At 51.1% G+C, this 6,485-nt stretch overlaps 1 non-coding gene across 1 annotated transcript; it reads right to left on the bottom strand.

Annotated features, from left to right (window-relative positions):
• Positions 1–5,020: 5,020 nt before the first annotated feature.
• LOC115871740 lies at positions 5,021–5,136 on the bottom strand. Its single transcript, XR_004047452.1, has one exon. It is a non-coding gene; the product is annotated as a U5 spliceosomal RNA (small nuclear RNA).
• Between the last annotated feature and the right edge of the window lie 1,349 nt (positions 5,137–6,485).

The raw sequence follows: 6,485 nt of genomic DNA, 5'->3' as shown, positions 1-6,485 counted from the left end.
GGTTGATTTTTTTCTTTTATGTTTAAATCTTTGATCCATTTGAAACTTATATGTACAATGTGAAATGTGGCTTTAGTTAATTTTCCACAAGAGATAAAATCCAGTTATTTCAATATCACTTATTTAAAACATAATTTCTTCCACTAACTTGAGGCTACCTTCATTATCTACCAAGTTCTGTTAGGGAGCTAGCTTTGGGACATGGGGGTTGTCGCTCCCATGCCTGCAAAGGCCCCCATAAAGGGGGTTGGACAGACACCAAGCAACCTTTGAATACCTATGAAGACCCCAAACGGAGTGTGCTGATACTCAAGCCCCCAGCCAGGTGGGAGTACACCCGGGTGCCAAACTAGGCCCAGGCTCATGACATCACACAGGTGGGCCTAAACTCAGCCAATGGGGTCAACCAAAACTATCAACCACGCCTCCCCAGCCAGAGGTTTGAAATAGCCTGGCTGTGGGCAGGTGTGGTGCCCTCTTACCTTGCTCCTGGTCACTGGCAGGTGGAGGGTGAAGGTCTCTGTCCTCTGCGTGGGTGCGCATGTGCCCACTTTAGGCCCACTTGGGGCCCACCGCCTCTTGCTGGTTTCCTGGGTCAGCTGCAGCTTCTGGCTCTGACCCTCTCTTCAATTCTTTCTGTTGGGTCAAAGGAATCCTGGGTCCAAAGGCTCCTTCCTGTCTCTTCTTCGTGGTCCTGCGGTCCTCTTCTTTCTGCTTCTCAGAAGGCTCATTTTAAGCTGTATGGGTGTGATAGGTAGGTTTATTGTGCCAACCTGGCTAATAGGAACATGTGGGATTAATAAGGTCACAGTTTGATTGGAGGGCAAAGAGATAAATGGCTCCAAAAGCCCTGCCCCTCTCTTTCTTGCTCTCTCTCTTGCTCTCTGATGATCAGACCAGCTTGAGGGCTCAACTTGTGAGCTAACTATCCGTGGGACTGTCAACTCGTGGATCGTGTTGCTAGAGCTTGAGGTTCCTTCGAGACCTGCTTCGCTGTGCTGCTTGTGTGTACATCGCTTGAGCTTCGGACCGCCAGATCTTGTCCTCTGGCTGACTGTTGGTGACCCGCCCTGCTGTTTGCTGCCTGTGGACGGACTGCCTCTAAGGAAGACTCAGCTGTCTGCTTCCTTGACCTTGGACCCAGCAGTCCTCATGAGTTGAAGGACTTCCAGTATATTAACTGTTCCATGGAAGTGAGTGGAACTGAGCCCTCTGTACTGTTGTGTGGACTAATTAGCTGTTATATTCCTTCATGCTGTCTGTCTATCTATCTATCTATCTATCTATCTATCTATCTATCTATCTATCTATCAACTATCAAATCATAAGTGTCCTGGTTTTGTTTCTCTAGTGAGCCCTGTCTAACACAATGATGATCACACTGATCCCCTTTTTAGTATTCCACATATCTTATTTGCATATCCTCACCCCCACAGGGATATCATCCATCTTACATTCTTGGTAAGCTATCCAGTCCCCTTGGTGGACCACAACACCCCATTTGCTTAATACCACCCAGGAGTTTCAGGCTGGAGGTAGCAGGGCATATGATGTCATTCACGTCAGTGTAATTCTCATTTATCTGTGACCAGTGATCTGGATTGTGGTAGTGTCATAATTTCATGTCCACTTGATAGATAAGTCAGGGTTGGAGTCTAGCCTGTCAGTCAGGTCACAGCCTGATGATGCCGCCTTGTAGGCGTGACCTTCTCATGAGGATTGTGCGAACTTCCTCTCTTCCTCTCTGGAGGTGGGCCATGCTCTCTCTCTGCTTCACCTTCCTGTTGACAAGTCACGTGAAGCCACGCTGTCCAGACAGTTCTGCTCTGACACACGTGGGTGGGGACAGACTTGGCGGCTATGAGGTTTTGGGTTTTGAGTGAGGATGATCTCAAAGGCGGTTCTTGTTGAGCTGGTCAGCTGATGATGGGCAGGTGGGCACAGACAGGGCACCTGCTCCTTTGGCTGCTTCCCAATTCTTTCCCCAGTGTTCTCCCTCCCTCCCTCTTCCCTTCCTTCCTCGGTGTGACAAAAGCAACCCTCTTGTTTCTGTGCATCTGCCTGATCTCTGTGGCTTCTCCTTGGTGCTCTCCATGTAGCCTGGCATCTATCTTGCCCGTCTATCTCTGCTCTGCTCACTCGTTTAATCTTTTCATCACGCAGGAGTTTGACTCAAGATCCACCCAAGAACGGAGACGTTAGGGTTTACAACACATAGTTGGATGGGGAGATACAATTCAAACCACCATCACCACAACAAAAGCCAAACTTGCTGCCCCGGGGCCAATTCCATCAATATTTGGGGATCGGGTTGGAGTGATGGGAGTGGGAAGGGAAAAAGAAGAAACTACACAAAGGCCGTGGAGTCGGGAGACGGAGGGATGTGATACTGGAGGAATTGCACAATGGCTGTGCCGGGGAGTGGGACTGGTTGGAGGGGAAAGCGGTGATGCCTGCATGTCTGTCCAACAGGAGTTGAGACAATGCACAGCAGATGGGGGGGGGGGGCCTTTGTGTGTGTTTGTGTGTGTGTGTGTGTGTGTGTGTGTGTGATCAGCACAGAGGAGGAACGGGCTGGCAGCAGGGTCAAGACCAGACTGTGAAGGGCTGAGTCAGGACGCTGGAAGAACAGCAGGATGCTACCAGCAGGATGCCAACTAAAGCCGTAGGAAGCACATTTGGTGGTCGGTCCAGTGCTGCACTAGCCAATGAAGACCCTATGGGTCACTGTGGGGATGGGGTGCAGGCGCTGGCAGTGTTTATTTCATTGTGTGTGTGGGTTACCACTGATGTCCACTGACAGCCAGCAACAGCAGCCAGTGTCCTGTCTAATAGGATTAGGCTTTGTGTTAGTCCAGGCTGACTAGTAATTATGCATCAATAAAACATCCCAGCCCAATCCAGATCAAGTCCATAAGTCCGAGATTAGCTCATGAATTCCTCTTCAGCCTCAAGCAGCCCGGGAAAAGATGCTGACTGCAGGAAGATCACAGGTGGGTGGGTGAAAAGTCCTGTGGATCCAGTGGCAGTGGAAGCATCTCAAGCCTGCTGCCATCAGTGTGGCTCCACGAGGCTTGAGAGAGGGGGGGGGGGGGAGAGGGAGGGGGAGAGAGAAAGAGAAAGAGAGAGAGAGAGTTCCTGGAATCCTCATGAGAAGGCCACACCCACAAGGAGGGATCATCAGGCTGTGAGCTGATTGACAGGCTAGACTCCACCCTTCATTCTTTCATCAAGCTGACAGTAAGGGGAAAGTGGAAGGGAGAGCGTCGGAGGAGGTGGGACTGAAGGTGGAGAGGTTCTGGCACAGACCCTCGCACAGATGAGGAGTCTGAGACCCAGAGAGCCGAAGCCACCTGTCCACGGCCACACAGAGTCCAAAATGTGTCTGGAGTGGCCTTTCTACAGTGGCATGGGGCGGGCGCGGGCAGAGCAGGTCCTGTCCCTGGCCAGGTGCTTTTCCATCTCGTCCCGGGGAAGTCTCCATGCCATCCTGGCTCCTCCAGTGGGAGGGGGCAGCCAGGCCTCTCCCTCCGTCCAGTTCTGGATGCAGGGCTGACTGGAGGGTCGCGGGGAGGGCTCACCGAGGGAGGCTCCTCTGGACCCAGTCCCCGATCCTGGAGCAGCAGGCTCCTCGGCCTGGCGCCTGGCGGCGAGGCTGACCTTGAGTGGCGGTTGTTATTTTAAGCCATTCCCGCTGGAGGGAGGAAGTGAGTGAGGAAAACGTGAAAGTGAGTCCCCATTGCGAGGCGTGCGTGATAAATGGAGCAGGAAACATACAGACTGCAGCAGAGCACATCTGTTCTTTTGGCTCCTTTTTATAGCGACCTTGGAGTCCGCCTTTTCTCGTGGAGCGTACCCTGCAGTTCCCCAGCCACTTCCAGGGTGCGGGGGGGAGGGGCGGCGAAGCCGCGAGCATGCTCCCCGCCCACCGAGGCGCCCCCTCCCAGAACCCTTGGCGCCCGCCTGCACTCACCACCGTGTCCCTAAACTTAGGGACAGCCACACACACACAGGCTGCTCCAGGCCGCCCGGAGCGCTGTCCGTGAGCGCGTGGCTCAACCTGGCTTCTCCCTCTCTCCCTGCAGACAGATGGGTGGCGGGTGGGTGTCCGGTGCGGTGGCACGGGGAGTGTTTCCGTGTCTCGGAGGGTCAGGCCCATGGGACAGATGACACCGAGCTGCCTTCAGGGGACTGTCCTGTGTCCCAAGTCCGCCTGCCTGAGTTCAAACGCAAATATCCAGATGGGAGGGTCTCTGTGTATCCATTGGGAGCGTGCTAGCTCCCACGGTGTGTGTATGTGTGTTGGGGGTGGGGAGGTGAGGGGTGCGGGTAGGTGGGAAAAGGGCTTTAAAATATTTTTCTGGCTGGGGAGACAGTCAGGTGGGAGGGACGCCTCCAGGCTGGAGCCGGATGTGGAAGGGCTTAGGGGGAGTGAGGCTATGGTAGCTTTGGGGGGGCTTATTTTCGGGGGATGCCTTATATCTCAGCAAGAGGCCATACTGTAAGTAGGTCTTATTTTCGGGGTTTGTCTTATTTTCCGAGAAACAAGGCAGTATGGGTGGATTCAGGAGCTCCAGGGACCCTTTTCACGTATGTAGTGCCTGAAATTCCAGCTTTCTTTTTTTCTAAACAGCTTTATTGGCAAGTAATTTACATACCACAATACAATACTTAAAACATATGAAGGAGTAATACAAGCATCCCACATCAACTTTAGATCAACCTCAGAAGAGAGTAAAACTAATCTTCGGGTTACTCTATCACAGTAATTGAAAAGCAGACATCTAATTTTTTTTTTTTTTTGACATCTAATTTTTAAAGCAGGGTGCACTAACGCAAACCGTGAAAATAGCACATTGTGTGAAGAACAAAGTAAAAACAGTGTATTTTAACTACGGTAGGCCCTATGCAGCAGGTACTCAAAGTCTTAAATCCGCACCAAGTAAGTAGCACTTTTGGGGAATACGCAGAAAAACGTAAGACTTAAAGCTTTTTAGTCTGTCTTTATAACACCGAGATCAACCTTGCGCAAGCAAGGTCTCAAAAAATTGGTTAATGACTCAGAGTTGTTTCTCTCCACGGAAATCTTTAGTAAAAGGCGAAAGATTTATACGATCTGAAGAGAAACCAGAGTATGAAGGGTAGTTGGTCGGCTCATCACTGGAGTAACTGATACACCTAACACACTAATGGTGACTCTGTAGTTCAAGAACCGGCGACATCTCCCTTTTGATTTTATAGTTCTGTGAGCGTATTCTCATCTTGGGGTCACAAAGAGCGGAGACTTTAATTGTTTTAAAGTGGAAACTTTGGCCTCTGTGCAATGCATTGTGGATATGTAAATATAGTTAGCGTCATCACCCTCCAGTTTCCGGAAATCGTGGTCGAGCCGGGGGCACCACTAGGGGGCAGAGCGGAGACCTGAGTTTCAGGGATCTAGACCTGAGCCGTGTCCAACCTGCAAATCCGACTTAGTTTTACACCCACAGCTCCGGCAACATTTTATCTTGACTTAAAAAAAAAAGTCTTGACAACACCTACCAACAGCACCAATACTGAAAACAATACATTTTTGTTGATCAGCTCCGCCCCCTGTGGCGTTTGTTATAGCGGCGCTGGATAACAATGACACTGGGGAAATCAGTGGAAAGATGTGAGGTTTGCTGGTTGGAAACCGAGGGGTGCCTCTCCAACATACATCACCCCCACTTGGATGTCAGCGGTGTGGAATTGCCCCAGCTCCTGGGGGTGAGTTCTGAGTGAAAAGTCAAGCCAAAGCAGTTGTCCTCAAGACGATCCCAACTCCGGGGGGACCCAAAGTAAGACCGTGCTCCCTAAGATTTTCAGTCACTGTTTCGTTTCCCCCCCAAAGTAGATCACCAAGCCTTTCTTTGGAGGCTCTTCTGGATGGACTTGAAGCAGCAGCCTTGCCCTGCTTAGCCCAGTGTGTGTTCTTGAGTCCTTTGCTGTCAGCGGGGCTGTCGAATCCAGTTCTTACTCACACAATACTGCCGGGGCGCCACCATGCTCCTTCGAGCCCCTACTTGCAGCCACGGTGTCGATCCATCTTGTTGAGACTTCTTCTTGTGGTGTTGTCGGCCTCTCCTTCCCTGGAGAAGCCCTGGCGGCATAGTGGTTACTCTTTGGACTGGTCATCCGCAAGTGGGCAGTTCCAAACCCTCATCAGCTCTTTGGGAGAAAGAGGATGGGGCTTTCTACTCCTGTAAACAGTTAGTCTCGGAAACTCACAAGGGCACCTACAAGTCTCCCCTGACTCTGGGGCAATGGGCTTACTCTACCAAGTACACTATCCCTCTCCAGGGACAGGCACCTGCTAAGGACCCGAGTCTCATCTTCACTTCTAAGGAGCATTCTGGCTGTATTTTATCCAATACAGGTTTGTTTCTCTCTCTCTCTCTCTCTCTCTCTCTCTCTCTCTCTCTCTCTCTCTCTTTCCCTGACAGTCTACGGAATGTTTTCTTTGC

This window comes from Echinops telfairi, unplaced genomic scaffold (genome assembly GCF_000313985.2).
Source record: "Echinops telfairi isolate 266 unplaced genomic scaffold, ASM31398v2 ScPeMD7_7400;HRSCAF=8409, whole genome shotgun sequence".
Lineage (NCBI taxonomy): Eukaryota > Metazoa > Chordata > Mammalia > Afrosoricida > Tenrecidae > Echinops > Echinops telfairi.
This window is presented reverse-complemented; position numbering and strand designations above follow the sequence as displayed.